At 43.0% G+C, this 27,942-nt stretch overlaps 1 non-coding gene across 1 annotated transcript; it reads right to left on the bottom strand.

Moving 5' to 3' along the window:
* Window positions 1-4,051: 4,051 nt before the first annotated feature.
* On the bottom strand, window positions 4,052-4,124 carry TRNAR-UCG (transfer RNA arginine (anticodon UCG)). Its single transcript has one exon. It is a non-coding gene; the product is annotated as a tRNA-Arg (tRNA).
* Window positions 4,125-27,942: the final 23,818 nt, after the last annotated feature.

Below are 27,942 nucleotides of genomic sequence, written 5' to 3'. Positions count from 1 at the left end.
ATAAATAGCTTTAAATACTTTAAACGCTTAAATACTATAAATTGGTATAAGCTCTTCTATTATCCTTTCTCATTTTTAGCTTCATCTTCCCATGTAATCCTTTTCTTTTTCCACTCTAAATGTCACTTGTTGGAAAAGACAGAAGTAAAATAGGTGTTAATATTGCTTTCTTCTGTCAAAAAGTAATATTACACCATTTTCCCGCTACAGTGGATTTATCCCTTCCTTGTTCCTTTCTACCGTAAACTTATTTTAAAGCATGAACACACATTATCACCTTAGTGGTATGGGAAAGTCACAGGGGAATCACAGTTGTAAAGGCAGTTCTTCTGGTTACTGACATCATTAAATGAAGCTTCTCAAGGCAGACACTATTGAAATTGTTATTGTTTATCTCAAGTAAGAGATGTGTGGAATTTAGAATACATCAATATTTGTTTAATTAATAAGTGATTGCTTCCTACAAGAGACTGAGTTCTAAATGAGATCAAGACTAGATCAACGGCCATTCATGGATATTGAATACCTTATTATAAACTGGGTACCTGCTTCTGAATCCCCCGCATCTCCTTCCTTTTCCCCATTCTTTCCCCTGTACGTTGCCTCTACTCTCTGCTTTCATCCATGACTTTCTTCATTTCTTCTGTAACATAAAGTCCCATTATTGGACAGTGGAATTAAATTAAATTTTGGAACATTTGGAAGTGAGTCTCAGTTCATCTTATTAGGTAAACAAATGTAGGCATATTATTTATTTTCTGTGTTGACTTATTTATATAATGGGGGTGATAATAACCACTTGATTATTAGTGAGAATGAGATGTGATGCTGTATTTGAAGATAGCTGGCACATAGTAGGCAGCTTGTGAATGTCAGTATTCTTTTTTTCCCCTCTTCTTGCATTCTTCTTTCTAATTCTTCTTTTTTCTTTCCTTATTTCTCCCCTCCTCTGCTTTTTCCCCCTTTTATCTTCCAGTCCTAAACTCCCACAACACCTTCTGCCCCCATTGACTCTGTCTTGACCAGGATGTCTGCCAAAATGGAACTCTTGGCCCTGAGATGGCTGACTATAGGATCCGACATTTCACTATTGGCCCTGGTATTTTCAGTGGTAGCCGACAGGCCCAGGGAAAGGAAGGATCCTGTGGGGAGGCAAAACCCTTTCAGCCCTGACTTTTTGTTCTTAACCTAATGGCAATATGGATATGTGATGCTTTCAGCTGAGAGTTTAGGCCTGCCATGTTGCCTTCTGAATCTAGGCTACCTTCTCTTCTTACACTGGAGGCATGATCCACCAAAGGTACTAAAAAGCTTATCAGAAGTACTGAAACACAGGGATCTGGGAAAGCAGTCTTTAGGCTATGTGAATCTGAACTATGAGGTAAGTCCCATAAAGAAAGAGTTCCCTTACTATTCAAGAGCCAATTATTATAGGGAGAACAAAGGTTGATAGTCATAGATGGTAATGAATTAGTAACAACATGTAAGGGGCAGGATATATCATAGGTAGAGTCCTAAGGTAGGACTATGGAAACTGGATTCCTTCTATTGTTATTAACCACATGACCTTGGTATGTCACTTTACCCCTCTGAGCTAGAAGTTCATAGTGTAAATAATAAATATCATTTATTATGCACATGCCAAATGTAATGGCTCATGCTCAGTGCTTTATATATGAGTATTAACCATATTTTTTATTTTCTGTTTCCTGATTCTTTGACATCTTGGGGCCTTGCTAATCCTGGAGCACTGGAGTCCAGCTCCAGCGAGTCCAGGGGTCCCTGAAGGAGGAACGGTGTCAGCGACTGACTGAATGAATGAGGACACAGACACTAGCAAAGTTCTTAAGCTGAGCCTGGCCTTTAATGAAAAGTAGCAGTTTGTTTTTATACTCTTTGATTACATAAAGTAAAGTACAGATATTAATCATTTAATTGATGTATAGCATGGTTACATGAGTTTGGAAAATGAGACTAAATCATTTGGCATGTCCTAGCAGTCTACTTTTTTCTGAGTAAGCGTTGTTTCTAGTCATTGCGGTTAGAAAGTCTTACAAAGGTTAGGTAGGTGCCAGACTCTTGGTTTTTTTACAGATGACTATTCAAAGTTCACTATTTTATTGTTTTTATGTAGGGCCCTCATTCTTTCATAGCTATATCCCTATTCTTAATCTCTGGTATGAGAGAAAGAGGCCCTCTCCAAAAGGACATGATGACCTTTTGGCAGGAAGGAACAAATTTTATGGACTGTGTCTCGGACCCATTTTCAGTAAGGTTTACAATGGAGATTTTTCTGATCTGGAGTTAGGTAATGCCCTGTTCTCATTTGTTTTATACTTTGCCAGGCTGTTCTTTGGTGGGCTAGACAAAGAATATCATTTGTTCTCTGTATCTACCTGTCGCCACTAATCATTGAATATGTTATTTGGAGGCCACGTAGGGGCGGGGTAAGGGACCTCTAACCAGGCAAATCTTCTGTCTCTTTTTTTCCATAAACTTGGGTCCAATACTCATGGGGTCTCACTTTCCCATCATCGGGAGTAGTCACAAGGGCAGTAGTGGTTTTTTCCAATTTCCTTTAGGGCCAGTACCTAAACTTTTCAGGGAGAATTGGATACGGCCTCTTCCATGAAAGGGCAGCTTGAATTAAAACTGAAATAAGCAAATTTATTAGGAGGGGCATTTTGAACAGGAGGGATATCGGGGTTGCTCCTCTGGGAAGGCCGCTGTGCAGTCCCTTCCATCCTACTGCCAGGACTGTGTCATCAGGCTGGCGGTTCGGACCAGCTCCCGACCCTGGGAAGACTGCCCTCCCCCTGAGGGTTAACCACCTGCTACAGATAGTAAACAATTCCCCCAAGACTGCCTTCCTATGCAAACCAACCATTCCAGAGCCCATGCTCCAACCCCTTCCACTTCCTTTATCAAACTCTTACAACCTGGGTCACTATTCCCCTGCCTTAATACCTCCAGGACCAGGTACCAGACAACTAGGGACAGCCCCTGTGCCCCAGAGCCTGCTGAAATCATTCAAACTGGCCAAACCTAAGCCTGTTTGCCCTGCCTCATTCATTCCATCCCACAAAAAAATATATATATATATATATATAAGGCTGTGGCCCATATTTCCTCCTCACTATGTCTGGGTACTGACTGACTATGGTACTTCCCCATATGGCCCTGAGTGACAATGCCATGGCTTCTGCTTCTAGGGATCCGTGAGTATAAAAATTTCTTCTTTCATGACAGTCATCTCGCTGTCTGTGTTTTACCATACCTGATTAAAACAAATCGAGGGTATATTTCCAAACAGTATGTAATCTTATGAGGTAGGAATTATTATTACCTGTTAGTGAGAGATTGAATTCTGTATTCTCTGTAATGATAGTAGAACATTTCTGCATGGCTGCCCTAAAGAGCTTTGAGGGTTTTTGAGATTCAATTCAGAGTCCTTGCATTATCATGCTCAAATTAGAAGCTCCAAGAAGAGCGCAGAAGTCTAGAGAAAGAAATGGGTTTCTATTTTCAAAAGGCTTCACAATCTACTGGCCCTGGCTCAGTCAGGTATCAATTTTCTGTGGAATGTAATTGCAGGAAGGACCTGGAAGAGCCAGGGTGGATGAAGGAGACTGGATCACAAGGACAGAGCAGGAGCTGAACTTCACAGCAAAGTGGAGCTGCTTTTGGTTGTGGATTATGTTACATGCTTGTCAGAGCCCCTGAATGAAGCTTGTCAGTGATTGATTAAAATGGAAAATTAAAACTATTTAATAAATAAAGTTTGTACTATTCTGGGGCTTATGCAGAGTCCCCCAAACCCAGCTCCTTAACATTTGCGTGCGCCTGACCGGCTCTCGCGCTCTTCCCAGCCCCACAATCCTCGAGCGCTAGCTGGGCAGAGACCTTCTTCCCGCGCAAGACGTGGTAGTGTGGGAACTGGCTCCCGCTCCCTCCCAGGGATCTACTGAGAGCTGGCATGCAAGTATTTAGGATCTGAGAGTTCGGGCAGTGATATTGAGGACAAGGGAAGGGGAACATAAAAACAGGTACGCAACCACGAAGGGATTCGAACCCCCAATCTTCTGATCCGAAGTCAGACGCCTTATCCATTAGGCCACGTGGTCTTTCCCATCATAAACTATGAAGAGGTATAACAAGTGTTGAGAATATGGACTAGTCTGAATAATGTATGTACTGTAACTGTAATCAAATGACATTACTTAATATTAATCTCATTTCGAAGATGGTGTCACTAATACTGACAAAAAATAAGTAACTTCTCCAATGTTACATGGTAACAGGCTGAGGAGAAATGGGTATTCCAATTTTCTCCAGACTCCTGCACTTACCTTGACACCACATTTCCTTGCTGAACAAAATGTTGCGCTTTCACTGCGATATTTCTCTCAGCCGGTTGCGTTAAGATATAAAGAAATAGAAAAGGATTGAATGTCCCGCTGTAATCACGGCTGTAAACGCTCAGTTCACTTTCAGAATGAAGACAGAGACGAGACCCTTTGGGAGAAAATGAGAATCACCACAAGGTAGACGAGAAAGACCCCTCCTGCGACCTTCTCACCCGGCGTCCAAACCTGCCAAGACCGCTTCAGTTAGGATTGGTTCAAGGGCGTCTCCCCAGACCTGGCCCCGCCTGCAAACCATGCTGAGTACCCGCCACTGAGACTTTTGTAAAACGCCCAACGATGTGCCACTAGTGAGTAATTAGAAAATGACCGTCCTCTTGCGCAGCCACTCAGTTGTGCAGGTGTGTGACCCAGAGGGGAGGAGCATTACTTCAGGTTAGAAAAGTTGGGGGTCGAGCCTATTTGTGGGCGGTGATGTATTTATTTTCTTTCCAGCTCCCACTCTCTCTGCCGCCCGTGTCTCTCCGGATCCTCCCTTCCCACTGTGACGGTGCCCCCGGGGACAATACCCGGGGGAAGGAAAGGCGCGCGCCAGGCCTGGCACCCTGGGCGCACCGCCCGCGTCGTCAGCATGTGAGGGAGCGGGGGCCGCGCGAACACGCAGGACTGGCCTCCCGGGCTTCGAGGGGCTCACTGACGGTCGGGACCTCGGAGGGCCGGATTTTGGTCGTTATCGAGCTTGCCTTCCCAGCACAATCTGGTTCCCACCCCCTCAACGTCGGTTACATCGATTTTTCACATTTTAAGAGGTGCTAGAGAAACAGTACTTTTCCCAAAGCGCTTCTGATCAGCGACTACACCCTGAGGCGGCCGCCCTCTTTCTCTTGCCCACCAGGAAAGCACTGCCCTGGTTCTCTCGGCCACACGGGGTCAGTGTCTGAATGTCGCGGTCTGTCCTTAACCCGGGGCTTCAATAGACACCCCAGGAAGCCAACTTAAACCAAGACCTATAGATAAGAAAAGGTTAACTAAAAAGAACAAAAGAGTATGTCCAGAAGGTGGATCAAAATGTGCAATGATGTGAAGAATTTTGTCCAATTAATTTGAAAACAAGTGAAACAGCAAATTCTGCAGAAAGATCAATTTGACTAAAGAAAAAATAGAAAATATGAATAGTCCTAAACCACTAAATAAATTGAATAATCAGGTTTTTTTTTTCAGAGAAAAACTTCAGACCCTTATATTTTCATATGAAAATTCAATAAATTTCAGTTTCAGGGAGAATAATTTCAATTGGACATAAACACTTCAAATATAGTAACAGAGAGAATACTCTCTATCTCATTTTATAAGCCCGACTTCATTCTAATATCAAAATCAAGCAGAGACAGTGAGAGGAAGGAAAATTATAGGCCAATCTCATTCATTAACACAAATGCAAATATCCTTAAAAAAAAAAAAAAAAGAGCAAACTGGATCCAACAATGTTAAAATTGTGACAGACTTAGGTTTACACCAAAAATGGGATGTCGATTTAATATTAAAAAACAGTAATGACTCAGCACATCAAGAAATTAAAGGAAAAAAGTTATGATTATTTTAGTCCAAGCAGGAAAAGCATTTAATGTCACTGTCCACTCATGATACAAAAATCTGGAAATAGAAGGAAACTTTTAACCTGATTTTTAAAATACAAAAATAATTTGCCGAAAACAATATTAACAGACAAAAAAGTTCAAACACTGTGTTTGAGATTGGGGACACAAAGAATATACCAGGAATCAACCACTTGCATTCATACCAGGCAAAAGAAAAAGCAAAAAAGATGTTATGACTAGAAGGGAAGAAACAGAACTGTCTTAAAAACAACAACAAGAAAGAAAAGATTGTATGCTTGTGTACAAAGATCAACTAAATGAACAAAAACATATCATTATGATTAGTAAAAAAGTTTTAGTGCATTTTCCTGACAGCTATAAAAATTTACCAAAGCATTAAAGAAAAATCTAGAAATCATACAAAATGACATATTAACAGGATATTTCAATTATGGGAACATATCCCGAAACAAACATAGCATGGTTTTATTTATAGAAAATAAAAACTAAGCATAATAAATAATGTAATGCTTTATTAATTCATATATAAGTAGTAAAGCTAATAATAAATAAGAGCAAGAGAATGATTATCACAGCATTATTATAGTAGTTATCTCAGGGTAAGAGAGAGATGTAAAATGGAGCAGCGCAAATGGAACTTCTAAAATGATAACAATGTTCTTTATCTTAATTGGTGACTCTGTTTCTTTTTTTAAAATGGAAGTACAACAGACATGTAGGCAAGTGACCAAACATAAGTATATATAGATCACGGACTATTTACAAAGAAAACTGTGGGTAAAATTACAATATTTCCAGAATCTCTCACCTGGCTTTAGTGTATCTCCATATCAACAGGTGTTTCCAAGGGGTGGAGAGAAGAAACCGTCCATATCAATAGGTAATTTACTCGGGCAAGCAAGAGCTTATCTGGACCTGAGAGGTTAGGTGGAGCTCACTCTCTGCTGCTGTCCCGGTTGGGGGTTGGCTGCTTGTAAGCATTAAATGGGTTTCTTAAACTGTTTCTCCCTTTGACTGATTTCGGTTTCAAAGCTATTTTGTGCCGGGATTTACCCCCGGAGTCACAAAAACATATCTACTAACCCTCACCTAGATCTTTTGTTTCAACTTTTTGCCACAGTTTCCATTCAAATGGAATCCGTAAGTTTTGTCACTTGGGCTGTCTGTGTGAAGAAACAGAACCATTACCATCACACCAGAAGCCCGCCTCATGTGCCTCCTAATCACTTTCTTTGTAAGGGTGACCAACTCTCAACTTCTGACATCATCTATTAATAACATATAAATGGAATGATATAATGTGTTATCTTTTATGCCTGACTTTTGTGCAGCAATATGTGAGATTCATCCAAGTTGTTGCATTTAACAATGTTCGTTCTTGTTGTTTGTATAGTATGCATATATATGTATAAATGTATAAATATATTCCATTGTATGAATACGCCACAATGTATCCATTCTACTGGTAATGGACATTTGGATTGTTTCCAGTTGAGGATATCATGAGTAAGGCTGTTAGGAACACTGTTGTATATATTTTTTGTGGACTATGGCACAACTTTCTATTGGGTACTGTAATCAAGAAGTTGTCTCCATTTTTTATGTTTTCTGACCCATCACTCTCCCTCACTCCTGTAAGCCGGTCCATAAGAAAGTGCACAAGCTCCCTCTCGGCACTAATGAGAAGGTCAGATAACATGTGTGGCTCTCACTCAAGAACCTTCCCCCCAGCCCCACCCTCTCTGATCATAGTAAAAGCCAAAGCCAGTCACCCCTCCGTCCTTGCTTTCCCAAGCCATTTTTGGACTCACTTGGGAGCCCTCTCGGCTCTCCCCAGAAAAAGTTTCTTTTGATATCCTCTTGGTGTATGTGTAGCATTATCAGTCTTGCCATTTGGACCAAATTTCAGTGGAAGGACCATTCCATTTCAGCTGAAGGATTATAAGGCTGATGTGTGCTTAGAAGTGTATTTACTCAGTCACATCAAGAATGTTTAATTTTACTATAACTCTTTCATGAGCAACATATGTGATTTCTGAAGGGTCCCCACCAGTAAGATGGCAAACTTCCGGCTACTCTTCGGGGTCCTCAGTTCCCGCCGGCGCCACCTAAAGCCCAATCACCTCTCGCCCCCCTCCCAATCCCAGCACCTAGCCAACAGCCACCAGCCCCGTAGAAGTGACACCTAAATCAATTCATGCCCCCTCCTATATAACCCAGCACCTTTCCCTAATAAAGCGGAACTCTCCGGTGAATTGCTGCTATGTGTCGCTCCTTTCCTTTCACTGGTGCCGAAACCCGGGAGACGGGACACCCCAACTGGGCCCCGTCTTCCCCCGACACCAGCAGCAGCTTGCCCTCGTCCTCTTTTTCTGGCGCTGGCTCATCATACTCACCACTCCTCTCTGGCCTTTAGGTAAGTTTTCCTCATGGAGTGAGCCACTCTTCCCCGAGCTATCGCAGTGCCATTGACCGTGATCGTCCGGCAAGGCCCTGACACTCAGGGATGAGGAGGGAACGCTTCCCGCCTCAGGCCTTCACGGCGGCGGCGGACCCTCAGGCCCCTCCTCCGACAGTCAAACGCATTCACCATCCCTTCCATCAGTGCTGAAAGTTTTTAAGCAAAATTTCCCCGGGGTGGGCCACTCTTCCCAGAGCTATCGCAGTGCCATTGACCGTGATCGTCCGGCAAGGCCCTGATGCTCGGGGATGAGGAGGGAACTCTCTCCGCCTCAGGCTTTCTGGCTGCGGCAGACCCTCAGGCCCCTCCCCAAACAGCCATAAATCCCCGCCTCAAGCCTTTACGGCTGCGGCTGACGCTCAGGCCCCTCCTCCGACAGTCATAAATCCCCGCCTCAGGCCTTCATGGCTGCGGCTGACTCTCAGGCACCCCCCTCCAACAACCATAAACGAGGTGACTCCTTTGTGGATGAGAACGCTCCCTTTTCCCCCCCTCCTCCTTCTGTTCCGTCCGCCGAAAACACCTAGCGCTAGGTACCTCGAGACTCCGGCACTCTGCCTTCTTAGGGAAGTCTGGGTGACGACCCACACTTTCCAAGAAATTCTGACTCGTATACGAGTTTCCGCAGACCACCAAGGACAATCGGGGACGCCCTTTGTCTCCTTGTGGTCTGCTTCCAGTCCGAGGATCTCCGTTCTTCTTCCCCTGTTTGTCTCCTTCTCTGTCCTTTAGCCATGGGAGCCTCCTCATCCCTGCCTGAAAGTTCACCTCTTGAATGCCTGCTTAAGCATCTGGCTACCCTCTCCCTGATGCCTGATATAAAACCAAAACTTCTCCGTAAATATTGCTCCGAAGATTGGCCGACATACCCCCTAGACAATAAAAACCAATGGCCTGCAGGGGGAACTCTTGATCCTAACATTACTCACGATCTTTTTAACTACTGCCAGCGCCTGAAAAAATGGAAGGAGATTCCCTATATGGAAGCTTTCTGCCTCCTCCTCTCCCCACCCCCTCCCAAGTTCTCCTAGCCTGCAAGCCGCTGCCCCCGCAGAAGCCTCCTGTTCACTCCCTTCCCCTTCTTCTCCTACAACAGCCCTTCTCCCTTCCTCCCCAACCATCTCCTCCCCCATCTCACCTCCTCCACCTTTATTCCCTGCAGATTAAGCCTGAGCCTTTCAGCCTCCCTTTAACTAGGTCCCAGGGGCCTCCTCCGTCTTTGCCCTCATCACCTGTTTCTCCCCTGTTAGGGACCGCCTTTGTCTTCTCACATGTTTGTAGAGAGAATGGGAAAGCACCTCCCCCATGTCTGAACGGAGCATGGGAAAGCACAAGCTAGAGAACAACCGGTGCAGTCCTTAGAAGTTATCTGTCCACAAAAACATATCTTGCCAAGACTCCTCACTCTGAAAATAGGGAGACCTTGAAGATGTATAGAAACACCGCCCCTGATTCTAGCTATGCCCTTCCCCCACTTGCCGATGTGGCAGGAATAGAAAACAACGCATTCCATAAGCAATTAACTGGAGCCCTGCTATAGCTCAGTAGAGCATGGGACTCTTAATTCAGAGTCATGAGTTCAAGCCCAACTAGAGCGGCAGAAGTAAGCAGCTGGGCTGCTAGCTGGCGACATGTGGGTCCGATTCTATCTTTCTTTATTTTCTTTGCCCCCCTTCTGCACTTCAGGACCTGCTCGACTAGGCACGGCTAGACCGCGTCACTCCCCCACAGACTGAGGCAGAACCCTTCAGTCCCCCTCAGATTCAGTCCCGAGAGCCTCCCAAAATTATCGCCCCCCTCCGGGAGATAGCAGGATCCAAAGGCAGCGTGCGCGTTCACATCCTTTTCTCCTTAAGAGATTTAGCCCAACTAGAGAAACGCCTAAGTTCCTTTTCCACTGATCCCATGACATACATTAGGGAGTTTCAATACACCCTCCAGTCTTACAGCCTCACACATCATGATATTTTCATGCTCCTGGCCAATACTCTCCTCCCTGAAGAGCGTAGACGAGTTTAGGACTTTGCCCAAATGCAGGCTACTGAAACCCACAGGACTGACCCCACCTATTCCCCTGGCTCCACTGCTGTCCCCGAATAAGACCCACACTGAAATTATAACACCACCATGAGTCTCCGCTCTCGAGATATTTTTGCCTCCTGCTTAATAGCAGGTCTGAAAAAGGGCAGCTTGTAAAGTAGCCAATTTTCAAAAGCTCCAAGACATAATTCAAAAGAGAGATGAAATCCCCTCCAAGTTCTTAGACAGACTCACTCAAGCCCTATTACAGTATACCAGCCTGGACCCAGAAACACCTGAAGGAAGACATGTCCTTATGACATACTTCCTAGCTCAAGGCTACCCCGACATTAAAGCTAAACTCAAAAAGTTAGAACAGGGCCCCACTACCCCACAGACTGAGATCCTAATAGTGGCCTTTAAAGTCTTCCATAAGCGGGAGGAGGAGAAAGAATGCCGTAAACAAAAGGCGGATCAGGCCAATTTCCAGATGTTGGCCCAGCTGATAAAACCACAACCTGGGCGCTCCTCTACGAACAAGCCCCCCCAAGAGCTTGTTTCAAGTGTAGAAAAGAGGGACATTGGTCAAGGGCGTGCCCCTCCCCCAGATCTCCTACCACCCCATGCCCCAGATGCCACAAAAAGGGCCACTGGGGGTCTGATTGCCCAACCACCCAAAGGGGAGGCTGGACGAACAACCCCCATCCTAAGCCCGCCGTAGTGGGGCTGGCAGAAGAAGATTGATGGGGCCCGGGGCTTCTCGCCCGACCATTTCCATCACCAAACAGGAGCCCAGGGTTACTTTAAGAGTAGACGGTCACCCCATCTCCTTCCTCCTAGATACAGGAGCCACCTTCTCAGTTTTGTGAGAATACCGGGGCCCTACCACACCAGCCATTACTCCTATAGTCAGAGTAGGAGGTAAACAGATTTTCCCATTAAACCCCCCACCCACCCTTTTATGCACAATCCAAGACAATCCCATACCTTTCTCCCACTCCTTCCTGGTTATGCCCCAGTGTCCCATCCCTTTACTAGGACGAGACATCCTTTCCCTCCTCCACGTTTCCATAACTATATCCACTCCCACAGCCCCCAGTACTCCCTTTCTGATGGCCCTCATAGCCGACGACCCCCCTCTACCCAATGAAAGCTCCGGTTCTGCCCTCATACACCCTGTAAATCCCAAAGTTTGGGACATTACAAGCCCCTCCGTGGCCCTATGTCCCCCTGCCTCTATCAAATGATGTGACCCCTCTCAGTATATCTGTCAGGCCCAATAACCCCTAACCACTTCAGCCCTCATAGGCCTCCAACCCATCATTCAAGCAGACCCACTCACTCCCCATTTAATACCCCCATATTATCTGTTAAAAAAACCAACGGAACTTTCCGCCTTGTCCAAGACCTTCACCTCATCAACATAGCCATTGTCCCTATCCATCCCGTAGTTCCAAATCCATAAAGCCTCAGCATCCCACTTCTCAGTCCTAGATCTCAAAGACATACCCCCATATTAGCTGTTAAAAAAACCAACGGATCTTGCTGCCTTGTCCAAGACCTTCGCTTCATCAACATAGCCATTGTCCCTATCCATCCCTTAGTTCCAAATCCATACAGCCTCAGCATCCCACTTCTCAGTCTTAGATCTCAAAGACCCATTTTTCTATCCCTCTAGACCCCTGCTCCCAAGATTTTTTCATCTTCACCTGGACGGACCCATACACAAGACATTCTAAACAACTCACTTGGTCAGTTTTACCACAAAGCTTCCGAGATAGTCCCCATATTTTTAGACAGGTCCTAGCTCAGGACCTCAAACAGTTTCATCATGATCACTCCAAGTCCACCTTATAATACATAGACAATCTTCTACTCTGCAGTCTCTCGTGGGAACAGTCTCAACTTGACACTGCCTCCCTACTTAACCTTCTAGCTTCCAGAAGTTACCGAGTATCCCCCATCAAAGCTCAAATCTCTTCCCCTCCTATCACTTACCTCACATTCCTTCTATCTCAACAAAGAAAGTCCATTACCTTAGACAGAAAATGGCTCCTCTCTGACCTGCCCATTCCCAAAACCAAGACAAAAATCCTTTCCTTTCTAGGCCCTTTCTAAGCCTAGCTCGATATTTTAGAACATAGATCCCCAACTTCTCCCTGCACCCTGTTGGCAAGACCCCTATACAACCTCAGCAAGAGCCCCCCTAAAAAACCATTATCCTCCTCACCCCGACACTCCTTCATTAAGCTCCGTCAAGCCCTTGTAGAAGCCCCAGCTCTCCATCTTCCTGATTTGTCGAAGCCCTTCTCATTATACATTCATGATAGGTCCAGTCAAGCTTTAAGAGTCCTAGGCCAATATTATGGCTCATCCTTTGCCCCAGTAGCTTATATCTCCAAGCAATTAGACCCCACAGTTCAGGGATGGGCCCCCTGCCTACGAGCATTAGCCGCTAGACAGCTCTTGCAGAAAGAAGCTCATAAACTGACATTCAGAGCGCCCCTTACCATTCTGTCCCCACATCACCTAAAAGATCTCTTAACCTACAAAAGTTTACAGACTCTCCCTCCCTCCAGACTCCTGACCTTACTGTCCTCTTTCCTCCAAAATCCTGTTCACCCCCTTTGCCATCCATACCCGAATCATGACTTTTTCCTCCTTTACTGCTCTCTTGCTTTTTTCCTCATTCCTATTGTCTTCCCCACCACCCCAGCCTCCTTTGTATGGCGATTCAAAGTCAGACAGACTTACACACAGCATCAAACAAAAGTTACTGCCCTCATTGCCACACCAGACTGCCCTCTGAAAAGCTGCTCTGAGCCTTTATACCTCCACTTTCCTCCCTCCACTGAAGTGTTCACTAGCAGCTACTTCCTCTATGACCAAAAACAAGCCTATTGCAGGCGATGGCCAGATACCTACAGGAGATGTCCCTACTAGTCTTGCACCATTCACTACATGAGTAACTTCCAGTACCCACAGTATTACTCCTCCAACCGTTTCATGAAATATCCCAATGGCTCATTCTCCTTATCAATCCCAGATCCCTGGACTCTCGATGGGCTGCCAGAGTCATAGCCTCAGTTTACTACGGGGGGTCCTTGACCCCCCACAGTACCCTTCATATCTCTCGAAAGTATGTTCCCTCTCATTCCCAGATCTCTCAAGTTGCATCAGATAGCAGACATTCCGAAAAAGTCAGTATCCAAACTCTTGATAGTGCCTCTTCATCTTCTTATCCCCACCCCTCTTCCCATTTCTCCTACTCTTCATTACAGCTCATTCAGGACACCACCATCTTTCTCAACCACACCCTTAACACCGCCAATTGTTTCTTGTGCGCATCACTACAGCTCCCACTGCTGGCCGCCGTGCCCCTTAATATTTCCAACTACTCCTTCCATGCAGAAAGACAACCCCTCTGCCCCCTGGCAGACATACCCCTAAGTGAACCAGAATACGCAGATAATCTCACCATCCAACACTGTGTAGGCCCAACTCCACCCCCTTCCAGCGCACTTCACTGCCTCTCTATCTACACCCCTACCTCCGGCTCTAAGACTTTTATGCAATCGGGACACTTCTTTTAGTGTAATGGCAGTCTTTTCAACTCACTGCCTCTCAACTCCGATACACCCTGCATTCTCATCACCCTAATACCACAGTTAACACTTTACAGCATGGCAGAATTCCTTGAGCTCCAACCTCCCTTGCCCTCGCGCACAAAAAGAGCTGCTTTCCTTCCCATCATGGTCAGTAGCTCTTTGATCACCTCAGCCACTGGGGCAGGGTTTTCGGGAGAAGCCTTGGGTCACTCTCTATAGGCAGTTAGAGATCTCAACGCCAAACTTGAGGGAGCCCTGACATCCACTGCCGATTCTCTAACCTCTCTCCAAAGACAGGTCACTTCGCTAGCTAAAGTCACCCTTCAAAACCGGCGGGCCCTAGATCTGCTTACAGCCGAGAAGGGCGGCACCTGCGTCTTCCTCCAGGAAGAGTGCTGCTATTACATCAACGAATCTGGCATTGTAGAAACTGACATTACCAAACTCACCGACCTTGCCTCCAGTCTCCACTCTGCTTCCAATTCCAACCCATTCTCGCCAATACTAACAAATCCCCTCCTCACCTGGCTCTGGCCCATTGCAGGCCCCATAATAATCATTCTTCTCACCTGTCTCTTCTTACCCTGTATAATAAAGTTCATCAAATCCCAAGTCAGAAAAATCTCTAATCAAGCTTTCAACCAGCTTTTACTCAGGAACTACCAGCTTCTGGCCACAGAAGATCCCTCACCCTCACGTGACCTCCTCACCACACGCTGAGATGGACCCCTCTCTCCACTGGAAACTGTTCCTGGAAACAATAGCTGCAGACGCCTGGCTCCTGACACCCATATCCTCTTCGCCAACCTATGGTTACAGGGAACCTTCATTGATTTCTAACCTGAAGAAGTCCACATCTACTCGTCCTTACTGCGGGGAGTCCTATCAACCCTTTCCTCCCAATCCTCAAGCCCTCACTCCCTTCTCCGCCCCTGTTCAGCAGGAAGCAGCCAGAGAGAAAGCAGTGTCCACAAACCCATAGAGGAGAAAGGGGGGAATGAAGGGTCCCCACCAGTAAGATGGCAAACTTCCGGCTTCTCTTCGGGGTCCTCAGTTCCCGCCGGCGCCACCTGAAGCCCAATCACCTCTCGCCCCCCTCCCAATCCCAGCACCTAGCCAACAGCCACCAGCCCCGTAGAAGTGACACCTCAATCAATTCATGCCCCCTCCTATATAACCCAGCACCTTTCCCTAATAAAGCGGAACTCTCCGGTGAATTGCTGCTATGTGTCGCTCCTTTCCTTTCAATTTCCATATGCTGTAATTACATATAAAAGAAATAGGCAAACTAAAAATGGAAAAAAATAAAATATGACAAGCTAGATAAAAAGGTAGATGACAAATAATTCTCCATGACTCAACAACCTCATCTGTTAGACACAGGATTTTATTTCAACACTGTAGAAATGCCAGTGCCATTTAGGCAAATGGAATTTTTAATCACTTAAGGACTGATTTTCTTAAATGATTTTTCCTTCTTTAAATACAATCCCTTTTTACACTGGTATCTTAAACACAAACAGCACAGGTAACGAAATTCACAGCAACAGTCTAAAACAGAAGCTTGGTCCGAAGAGATGAGAATGCTCCTTATATGGTGGTTGATTTGGAAGGATCGGAAAAAATGACCTTTCCTAAGTAGGAACTGAGTGAACAGTCCGAAAGCAAAATACAATTAATTTTCCCAGTTTGAAGGAACTGAAACCCCTGACTAGTGTCAATAGAGAAGGAGCAAAAGAAAGTATCGGGTTGCTAACTCTGCATTCATGCAAAATGTATCTTCTAAAAATCAAACTGTTTGCATACACTTCTTTAACATGGTAGTGGCCAAATGACCTAAGGCTCTGAATCAAGGCTGAAAGGGTATTTCGCCGAGACCCTCCTTACCCAGGCCGGCTCAGGTGACACGGGCCCAGGCAAGATATTTTATTATCTGAAAGAGAGAGTGGCTGCCCCAGAGGGAGGGGGGAGGGAGAGAGAGTGAGAGAGAGCAGGAAGAGTAGGGGGAAAGAGGGACAGAGACAAAGAGAGAGAGAGAGAGAGGGCAGCAGCGTGGTGCAGAGCATTGTGCCTTTTATCGTGGAGGATCTGCTCAGCCTGTTGCCTTGGGGGAGGGTCGGGATGTTCAGAGATAAAGTGGGGTAAGCCCCAGGCAAGCCCAGGCATAATTCTCACCGCCTTATGTGCTTGGGACCACGGGGTAAATTGAGGATAAATTACTATATTCTTACAAAGGTTCCATCTCTTTGAAAATTTCAGTTTGAGTCCCACTGCTGTCAATATTCTTGTTCATTTTGTTTAATTATAGCAATTACTTTCTCAGATAAAAATTGCTCTTTCAAAAAGACAGAAGCGACTTTGAGATAATTGGCTTAGATAGTACAGCATTCTTAAGTAACTAAGTAGATGAGCATTTTAATGAAGCTGCTGAAAGTCAGAAAGAATTTTATAGAATAATTTCATGAAAATTGTGATCAAGTTTGAAGAGGAAAACAATTTGATGTCTTTCTTTCCTTCATATCAAAGGACAATATGCTTTTGTTTTGTGTAATTCTTTGTTTTGATATTTTGAACACATAATACAGTCACATAGTTCAAAAGCAAAAAAGTACAAAAGGATCTCTAGAGAAAAGTCTCCCCAAAGCTCTAACGTCCAGTATATCCCTCAGGAAATCACTGGTATTCATTTTATTTTATTTTATTTTATTTATTTATTTGTTTATTTATTTATTTATTTTTATTTTTTGGTATCATTAAGATACACTTACATGAACAACACTGTGGTTACTAGATTCCCCCCATTATCAAGTCCCCACCATGTACCCCATTACAGTCACTGTCCATCCTTTCCCACCCATCCTCCGCACTCCCTTTCCCTTTGGTAACTGTTAGTCCTTTCTTGGGTTCTGTGAGTCTGCTACTGTTTTGTTCCTTCAGTTTTTGCTTTGTTCTTATACTCCACAGATGAGTGAAATCATTTGATACTTGTCACTGAGCATAATACCCTCTAGCTCCATCCATGTTGTTGCAACTGGTATGATCTGTTTACTTCTTATAGCTGAATAATATTCCATTGTGTATATGTATCACATCTTCTTTATCCATTCATCTACTGATGGACACTTAGGTTGCTTCCATTTCTTGGCTATTGGAATAGTGCTGCAATAAACATAGGGGTGCAACTGTCTTTTTCAAATTGAGCTGCTGCATTCTTAGGGTAAATTCCTAGGAGTGGAATTCGTGGGTCAAATGGTATTTCTATTTTGAGTTTTTTGAGGAATCTCCATACTGTTTTCCACAATGGTTGAACTAGTTTACATTCCCACCAGCAGTGTAGGAGGGTCCCTTTCTCCACATCCTCGCCAACATTTGTTGTTGTTTGTCTTTTGGATGTTGGCCATCCTGACTGGTGTAAGGTGATATCTCATTGTGATTTTAGTTTGCATTTCTCTGATGATTAGCCATGTGGAGCATCTTTTCATGAGCCTCTTGGCCATTCAAATATCCTCTTTGGATAAGTGTCTGTTCAGATCTTCTGCTTATTTTTTAATTGTCTATTTGTTTTTTGGATGTTAAGGTGTGTGAGTTCTTTATATACTTTGAATGTTAACCCCTTATCAGATAAGTTGCTTTAATTCTCCCATATTAAAGGATGCTTTTTTGTTCTGCTGATGGTGTCCTTTGCTGTACAGAAGCTTTTTACTTTGATGTAGTTCCATTTGTTCATTTTTTATTTTGTTTCCCTTATCCAAGGTGATGTGTTTAGGAAAAAGTTGCTCATGTTTATGTTCAAGAGATTTTTGTCTATGTTTTCTTCTATGAGTTTTTTGACTCACATTCAAGTCTTTTATCCATTTCAAGTTTACTTTTGTGTATGGAGTTAGACTATAATCCAGTTTCATTCTCTTACCTGTAGCCATCCAATTTTGCCTATACCAGTTGTTGAAGATATTTCTTTTCTCCATTGTATATCCATAGCTCCTTTATTGTATATTAATTGGCTATATATGTGTGGGTTTATATCTGGGCTCTCTGTTCTGTTCCATTGATCTGTGTGTCTGTTCTTGTGCCAGTACCAACCTGTTTTGATTACTGTGGCTCTGCAGTAAAGCTTGCAGTTAGGAAGCATAATCACCCTAGGTTTGTTCTTCCTTCTCAGGACTGTTTTGGCTTTTTGGGGTCTTTTGTGGTTCCATATTAATTTTAGAACTGTTTGTTCTAGTTCATTGAAGGATGCTGTTGGTATTTTGATATGGATTGCATTAAATATGTAATTGCTTTGAGCAGGATGACCATTTTGGCAATATTAATTCTTCCTATCCAAGAGCACAGGATAGATATCCATTTTTTGGTGCCTTCTTTAATATTTCTCATGAGTGTCTTGTAGTTTTCAGAGTATAGGTCTTTCACCTCCTTGGTTAGGTTTATTCCTAGGTATTTTTTTTTTATGCAATTGTAAATGAAGTCATTTTCCTGATTTCTCTTTCTGCTAGTGCAACATATTTCTGTGTATTAATTCTGTATCCTGCAACTTTGCTGAATTCAGTTGTTAGTTCTAGTAGTTTTTTGGTGGATTCTTGAGGGTTTTCTACATATAATATCATGTCATATGCAAATAGTGACAGTTTTCCTTCTTCCTTACCAATTTGGATGCCTTTTATGTCTTTGTCTTGTCTAATTGCCATGGCTAGGACCTTTTATTCATACTATGTTTATGTTGAATAAAAGTGGTAAGAGTGGACATCCTTGTCTTGTTCCTGTTCTTAGAGAAAAAGCTTTTAACTGTCACCACTAGTATGATATTAGCTGTGGGTTTGTCATAAATGTCCTTTATTATGTTGAGGTATGTTCCTTCTATATCCATTTTGTTGAGAGTCTTTATCATGAATGTATGGTGAATTATATTAACTGCCTTTCAGCATCTTTTGAGAGGATCATGTGGTTTTTACCTCTTTTTTTGTTGATGTGGTATATGATATTGATTGAATTATGAATATTGTACCATCCTTGTATCTCTGGAATAAATCCCACCTGGTCGTGATAGATGATTCTTTTGATGTATTTTTGAATTCAGTTTGCTAATATTTTGTTGGGGATTTTTGCATCTATCTCATCAGGTATATAATTTTCATCTTTTGCAGTGTCTTTGTCTGGCTTTGGTATTAGAGTGATGCTGGCCTCATAGAATGAGTTTGGAAGTATTCCCTCCTCTTCTGCCTTTTCAAATACCTTAAGAAGGATGGGTATTAGCTCTTCTTTATGTTTGGTAGAATTCAGTGTGAAGCCATCTGGTCCTTGAATTTTGTTTTTGGGGAGTTTTTTTATTACCAATTCAATTTTATTGTTGGTAATTGATCTGTTCAGATTTTCTGTTTGTTCCTGAGTCAGTCTTGGAAGGTTGTATTTTTTCTACTAACTTTTCCTTTTCTTCTAGGTTGTCCGATTTACTGGTATGTAATTTTTTTTTTTTTTTTTTTTTTTTTTTTTTTTTTATGTTTCAATATTTATATTATCTTGTCAGTGGGAAATTTTTTTTTTTTTTTTTTTTTTTTGAGAGGGCATCTCTCATATTTATTGATCAAATGGTTGTTAACAACAATAAAATTCAGTATAGGGGGGTCAATGCTCAATGTACAATCATTAATCCATCTCAAGCCTAATTCTCGTCAGTCTCCAATCTTCTGAAGCATAACGAACAAGTTCTTACATGGTGAACGAATTCTTACAGAGTGAATAAATTCTTACATGGTGAACAGTACAAGGGCAGTCATCACAGAAACTTTCGGTTTTGATCATGCAATATGACCTATAAACCATCAGGTCAAATATGAATATTCATTTGATTTTTGTACTTGATTTATATGTTGATCCCACATTTCTCCTATTATTATTATTATTTTTATTTTTAATAAAATGCTGAAGTGGTAGGTAGATGCAAGATAAAGGGAGAAAACATAGTTTAGTGCTGTAAGAAGGCAAATGTAGATGATCAGATGATCAGGTGTGTGCCTATGGACTAAGTATTAATCCAGGCTAGACAAGGGCAGCAAGACATCCACGGATGCAGAAGATTTCTCTCAAAGCAGGGGGGGTGAGGTTCTGAGCCTCACCTCTGTTGATCCCCAAATTCTCACCTGATGGCCCCCCTGCGACTGTGCCTGTCTTAGGTTGTTCCTCCCTTGAGGAATCTTACCCGTCTCTGGCTAACCAGTCATCTTCCGGGGCCATACAGGGAAATGTAAAGTTGGTAAGTGAGAGAGAAGCCATATTGTTTGCAAAGGTTAGCTTTTTACTTCTTTGCAGATTTATGCCCTGTGGCTTCTATGCCCAGCACTTGTCTCGAGGTATCTTTACCACCTGGAGGAATTATGATACTCGGTAAATTCGATATGAGGCACGAATTCTATTTAAAGTTTGTAATTAGGAAGGAAGAAGAAAAGCTATAGATGTAGCATATGAAGGAAACTTGGGAGGATTGATTATTTCTTTGACATATCTTCTTGTATAGTACCTTAAGTATGTATAGGTTTTAAACTACTAACTAATTTGCACACACATATTGACATAATAGGAATACGGTGACATAAACAAAGCAAATCTATAATCACCATCCATCTCCAGTGAAGCCAAGAAAACCATTTAGGCACCCTAGGCATTTGTGAAAATTTATCTATGATATGATGGATATTTTCCAACTGTACTTGAACCATCAGACAAATTAAAGCAGCCCATTTCTGGGATCTGTTCACATCCCATATGTTCTTTTAACCATAGATAGTCTATAGTCATGAGATTTTGGGGTGCTACAACTTGCACCCCTCCCAACTCCTGGTTGAGTTCCAACAGTACAGATCCAGTCAAATTCGTTGTCTCACTGTATGCACATGCCAGCCTAGACATCTCCCTCCTCCTTCTCATGGCAAGTCCAGGAGATGGTGGGCTGGATGCAGCCACAACCGCAGCATCGTCCGGATCCCTGTGGAGGCTTTTTGATGATCATCCCCCGGCACGAGTCCTCCAGAGAGTGCTGATGCCGGAAGCTCCTCCTCATATCGTATCTTAGTTCATTTTCTGGGTATCCAAGCTAGGCCTTGATCTTCTGCATAGAAACAAACAGACCCTTTGCCCACACTTTGACATGCCCTCTATACCACTGTGCAGAACTCATTGGAGGTCAGCACACAGTAACTGCTTTTTTTTTTTTTTTTTATTAAGAGAAAGGAATATTATCAGAAAAGAGTACCTCCATAGCTGATCATCTGACACCCTTTAAGTGATCAACATTAAGGATATTTAAAGCATGCGTTGATCTTTGATTTACCAATAGTTTTATCCTGTTAAGGAGTAATCCCCCTTTTCTTTCTTTCTTTCTTTTTTTTTTTTTTAAATTTTTAATCTACACTTACCTGAAGAATACTATGTTTACTATGCTCTCCCCTATATCAGGTCCCCCCTAACAACCACATTACGGTTACTGTCCATCAGCTTAGCAAAATGTTGTAGAGTCACTACTTGTCCTCTCTGTGTTGTGCAGCCCACCCTCCCCTTTCTCCCTTCCCCCCATGCATGCTAATCTTAATACCCCCCTTCTTCTTCCCCCCCCTTATCCCTCCCTGCCCACCCATCCTCCCCAGTTCCTTTCCCTTTGGTACCTGTTAGTCCATTTTTGGGTTCTGTAATTCTGCTGCTGTTTTGTTCCTTCAGTTTTTCCTTTGTTCCTATACTCCTCAGATGAGTGAAATCATTTGGTATTTCTCTTTCTCCGCTTGGCTTATTTCACTGAGCATAATACTCTCCAGCTCCATCCATGTTGCTGCAAATGGTTGGATTTTTCCACTTCTTATGGCTGAGTAGTATTCCATTGTGTATATGTACCACATCTTCTTTATCCATTCATCTACAGATGGACATTTAGGTTGCTTCCAATTCTTGGCTATTGTAAATAGTGCTGCGATAAACATAGGAGTGCATCTGTCTTTCTCAAACTTGATTGCTGCGTTCTTAGGGTAAATTCCTAGGAGTGGAATTCCTGGGTCAAATGGTAGGTCTGTTTTGAGCATTTTGATGCACCTCCATACTGCTTTCCACAATGGTTGAACTAATTTACATTCCCACCAGCAGTGTAGGAGGGTTCCCCTTTCTCCACAGCCTCGCCAACATTTGTTGTTGTTTGTCTTTTGGATGGCAGCTATCCTTACTGGTGTGAGGTGATACCTCATTGTAGTTTTAATTTGCATTTCTCTGATAATTAGCGATGTGGAGCATCTTTTCATGTGTCTCTTGGCCATCTGTATTTCTTTTTTGGAGAACTGTCTGTTCAGTTCCTCTGCCCATTTTTTAATTGGGTTATTTGTTTTTTGTTTGTTGAGGCGTGTGAGCTCTTTATATATTCTGGACGTCAAGCCTTTATCAGATCTGTCATTTTCAAATATATTCTCCCATACTGTAGGGTTCCTTTTTGTTCTATTGATGGTGTCTTTCGCTGTACAGAAGCTTTTCAGCTTAATGTAGTCCCACTTGCTCATTTTTGCTGTTGTTTTCCTTGCCCGGGGAGATATGTTCAAGAAGAGATCACTCATGTTTATGTCTAAGAGGTTTTTGCCTATGTTTTTTTCCAAGAGTTTAATGGTTTCGTGACTTACATTCAGGTCTTTGATCCATTTTGAGTTTACCTTTGTATATGGGGTTAGACAATGGTCCAGTTTCATTCTCCTACATGTAGCTGTCCAGTTTTGCCAGCACCATCTGTTGAAGAGACTGTCATTTTGCCATTGTATGTCCATGGCTCCTTTATCAAATATTAATTGACCATATATGTTTGGGTTAATTTCTGGGGTCTCTAATCTGTTCCACTGGTCTGTGGCTCTGTTCTTGTGCCAGTACCAAATTGTCTTGATTACTATGGCTTTGTAGTAGAGCTTGAAGTTGGGGAGTGAGATCCCCCCTACTTTATTCTTCTTTTTCAGGATTGCTTTGGCTATTCGGGGTCTTTGGTGTTTCCATATGAATTTTTGAATTATTTGTTCCAATTCATTGAAGAATGTTGCTGGTAATTTGAGAGGGATTGCATCAAATTTGTATATTGCTTTCGGCAGGATGGCCATTTTGACGATATTAATTCTTCCTAGCCATGAGCATGGGATGAGTTTCCATTTATTAGTGTCCCCTTTAATTTCTCTTAAGAGTGACTTGTAGTTTTCAGAGTATAAGTCTTTCACTTCCTTGGTTAGGTTTATTCCTAGGTATTTTATTCTTTTTGATGCAATGGTGAATGGAATTGTTTTCCTGATTTCTCTTTCTATTGATTCGTTGTTAGTGTATAGGAAAGCTACAGATTTCTGTGTGTTGATTTTGTATCCTGCAACTTTGCTGTATTCCGATATCAGTTCTAGTAGTTTTGGAGTGGAGTCTTTAGGGTTTTTTATGTACAGTATCATATCATCTGCAAATAGTGACAGTTTAACTTCTTCTTTACCAATCTGGATTCCTTGTATTTCTTTGTTTTGTCTGATTGCCGTGGCTAGGACCTCCAGTACTATGTTAAATAACAGTGGGGAGAGTGGGCATCCCTGTCTGGTTCCCGATCTCAGTGGAAATGCTTTCAGCTTCTCGCTGTTCAGTATAATGCTGGCTGTGGGTTTATCATATATGGCCTTTATTATGTTGAGGTACTTGCCCTCTATTCCCATTTTGCTGAGAGTTTTTATCATGAATGGATGTTGAATTTTGTCAAATGCTTTTTCAGCATCTATGGAGATGATCATGTGGTTTTTGTCTTTCTTTTTGTTGATGTGGTGGATGATGTTGATGGATTTTCGAATGTTGTACCATCCTTGCATCCCTGGGATGAACCCCACTTGGTCATGGTGTATGATCCTTTTGATATACTGTTGAATTCTGTTTGCTAATATTTTATTGAGTATTTTTGCATCTACGTTCATCAGGGATATTGGTCTGTAATTTTCTTTTTTGGTGGGGTCTTTGCCTGGTTTTGGTATTAGGGTGATGTTGGCTTCATAGAATGAGTTTGGGAGTATTCCCTCTTCTTCTATTTTGTGGAACACTTTAAGGAGAATGGGTATTATGTCTTCTCTGTGTGTCTGATAAAATTCCGAGGTAAATCCGTCCGGCCCCGGGGTTTTGTTCTTGGGTAGTTTTTTGATTACTGTTTCAATTTCTTTGCTTGTAATTGGTTTGTTTAACTTTTGTGTTTCTTCCTTGGTCAGTCTTGGGAGGTTGTATTTTTCTAGGAAGTTGTCCATTTCTTCTAGGTTTTCCAGCTTGTTGGCATATAGGTTTTCATAGTAGTCTTTAATAATTCTTTGTATTTCTGTGGAGTCTGTCGTGATTTTTCCATTCTCATTTCTGATTATGTTGATTTGTGTTGACTCTCTTTTTCTCTTAATAAGTTGGGCTAGAGGCTTATCTATTTTGTTTATTTTCTCAAAGAACCAGCTCTTGGTTTCGTTGATTTTTGCTATTGTTTTATTCTTCTCAATTTTGTTTATTTCTTCTCTGATCTTTATTATGTCCCTCCTTCTGCTGACTTTAGGCCTCATTTGTTCTTCTTTTTCCAGTTTTAATAATTGTGATGTTAGACTATTCATTTGGGATTGTTCTTCCTTCTTCAAGTGTGCCTGGATTGCTATATACTTTCCTCTTAAGACTGCTTTCGCTGCATCCCACAGAAGTTGGGGCTTAGTGTTGTTGTTGTCATTTGTTTCTATATATTCCTTGATCTCTATTTTGATTTGTTCATTGATCCATTGATTATTTAGTAGCATGTTGTTAAGCCTCCATGTGTTTGTGAGCCTTTTTGTTTTCTTTGTAGAATTTATTTCTACTTTCATACCTTTGTGGTCTGAAAAATTGGTTGGTAGAATTTCAATATTGTGGAATTTACTGAGGCTCTTTTTGTGAGCTAGTATGTGGTCTATTCTAGAGAATGTTCCATGTGCACTTGAGAAGAATGTATATCCTGTTGCTTTTGGATGTAAAGTTCTATAGATGTCTATTAGGTCCATCTGTTCTAGTGTGTTGTTCAGTGCCTGTGTGTCTTTACTTATTTTCTGCCCGGTGGATCTATCCTTTGGGGTGAGTGGTGTGTTGAAGTCTCCTACAATGAATGCATTGCAGTCTATTTCCCTCTTTAGTTCTGTTAGTATTTGCTTCACATATGCTGGTGCTCCTGTATTGGGTGCATATATATTTAGAATGGTTATATCCTCTTGTTGGACTAAGCCCTTTATCATTATGTAGTGGCCTTCTTTATCTCTTGTTACTTTCTTTGTTTTGAAGTCTATTTTGTCTGATATTAGTACTGCAACCCCTGCTTTCTTCTCACTGTTGTTTGCCTGAAATATGTTTTTCCATCCCTTGACTTTTAGTCTATGCTTATCTTTGGGTTTAAGGTGAGTTTCTTGTAAGCAGCATATAGATGGGTCTTGCTTTTTTATCCATTCTATTACTCTATGTCTTTTGATTGGTGCATTAAGTCCATTTACATTTAGGGTGACTATTGAAAGATATGTACTTATTGCCATTGCAGGCTTTAGATTCGTGGTTACCAAAGGTTCAAGGTTAGCTTCTTTAGTATCTTACTGCCTAACTTAGCTCGCTTATTGAGCTGTTATATACACTGTCTGGAGAGTCTTTTCTTCTCTCCCTTCTTATTCCTCCTGCTCCCTTCTTCATATGTTGTGTGTTTTGTTCTGTGCTCTTTTTAGGGGTGCTCCCATCTAGAGCAGTCCCTGTAGGATGCCCTGTAGAGGTGGTTTGTGGGAAGCAAATTCCCTCAGCTTTTGCTTGTCTGGGAATTGTTTGATCCCACCATCATATTTAAATGATAGTCGTGCTGGATACAGTATCCTTGGTTCAAGGCCCTTCTGTTTCATTGCATTAAGTATATCATGCCATTCTCTTCTGGCCTGTAGGGTTTCTGTTGAGAAGTCTGATGTTAGCCTGATTGGTTTTCCTTTATAGGTGACCTTTTTCTCTCTAGCTGCCTTTAAAACTCTTTCCTTGTCCTTGATCCTTGCCATTTTAATTATTATGTGTCTTGGTGTTGTCCTCCTTGGATCCTTTCTGTTGGGGGTTCTGTATAATTCCATGGTCTGTTCGATTATTTCCTCCCCCAGTTTGGGGAAGTTTTCAGCAATTATTTCTTCAAAGACCCTTTCTATCCCTTTTCCTCTTTCTTCCTCTTCTGGTATCCCTATAATACGAATGTTTTTCCTTTTGTATTGGTCACATATTTCTCTTAGTGTTGTTTCATTCCTGGAGATCCTTTTATCTCTCTCTATGTCAGCTTCTATACGTTCCTGTTCTCTGGCTTCTATTCCTTCAATGGCCTCTTGCATCTTATCCATTCTGCTTATAAATCCTTCCAGGGATTGTTTCACTTCTGTGATCTCTTTCCTGACATCTGTGATCTCCTTCCGGACTTCATCCCACTGCTCTTGCATTTTTCTCTGCATCTCATCCCACTGCTCTTGCATTTTTCTCTGCATCTCATCCCATTGCTCTTGCATTTTTTTCTGCATCTCTGTCAGCATGTTCATGATTTTTATTTTGAATTCTTTTTCAGGAGGACTAGTTAGGTCTGTCTCCTTCTCAGGTGTTGTCTCTGTGATCTTTGTCTGCCTGTAGTTTTGCCTTTTCATGGTGATAGAGATAGTCTGCAGAGCTGGTACAAGTGACCGCTGGAAGAGCTTCCCTTCTTGTTGGTTTGTAGCCTTTTCCTGGGAGAATAGCGACCTCTAGTGGCTTGTGCTGGGCAGCTGTGCGCAGACAGGGCTTCTGCTTCCTGCCCAGTTGCTTTGGGGTTTATCTCCACTGTTGCTGTGGGCTTGGCCTGGCTGGGGCTGTTCCTCCAAAATGGTGGAGCCCCGTTAGAGGGGGAGCAGCCAGGAGACTATTTATCTCCGTAAGGGGCCTCTGTGCTCCCTGCTGCCCAGGGGGTTAGAGTGCCCAGAGATCCCCAGATTCCCTGCTTCTGGTCTAAGTGACCTGTCCTGCCCCTTTAAGATTTCCAAAAAGCACTCTCCAAACCAAAACAACAACAGCAACAATGAGAGAGGGAACAGAAAGGAAAAAAAAAAGAAAAAACACGCGATTTTGTTTTTTTTTCCTCAGGTGCCGGTCCCAGGCACCCGCGCACTGGTCCTGCTGCCCTGTCTCCCTAGCACCAGGGTCCCTGTCCTTTCAAGGCTTCCAAAAAGCACCCACCCACCGGTCCCGCAGGGAAGGAACGCTCAATATTCTTTGTCCTCAGGCACTGGTCCCACGCACCCGCTCACCAGTCCTGCCGCCCTGCCTCCCTAGCACCGGGGTCCCTGTCCCTTCAAGGCTTCCAAAAAGCACTTGGCAAAAAGAGAGAAAAAAAAGGGAAAAACGCGCAATTTCTTCCGTCCTCAGGTACTGGTCTCAGGCACCCACCCACCGGTCCCACAGGGAAAAATGCGGGATATTCTTTGTCCTCAGGTGCCGGTCCCAGGCACCCGCTCACCAGTCCCGCCGCCCTGCCTCCCTAGCACCGGGGTCCCTGTCCCTTTTAGGCTTCCAAAAAGCACTCGCAGAAAAGAGAAAAAAAAAGGGGAAAAACGCGCGATTTCCTCTGTCCTCAAGTGCCGGTCTCAGGCACCCGCCCACCGGTCCCGCAGGGAAAAACGGGGGATATTCTTTGTCCTCAGGCGCCGGTCCCAGCCACCCGCTCACCAGACCCGCCACCGTGCCTCCCTAGCACTGGGGTCCCCGTCCCTTCAAGGCTTCCAAAAAGCGCTTGCCAAAAAGAGAAAAAAAAAAAGGGGAAAAACGCGCGACCTCCTCCGTCCTCAGGCACCGGTCTCAGGCACCCGCCCCCAGGTCTCGCA

Source organism: Manis javanica, chromosome 16 (genome assembly GCF_040802235.1).
Source record: "Manis javanica isolate MJ-LG chromosome 16, MJ_LKY, whole genome shotgun sequence".
Taxonomy (NCBI): Eukaryota; Metazoa; Chordata; class Mammalia; order Pholidota; family Manidae; genus Manis; species Manis javanica.
This window is presented reverse-complemented; position numbering and strand designations above follow the sequence as displayed.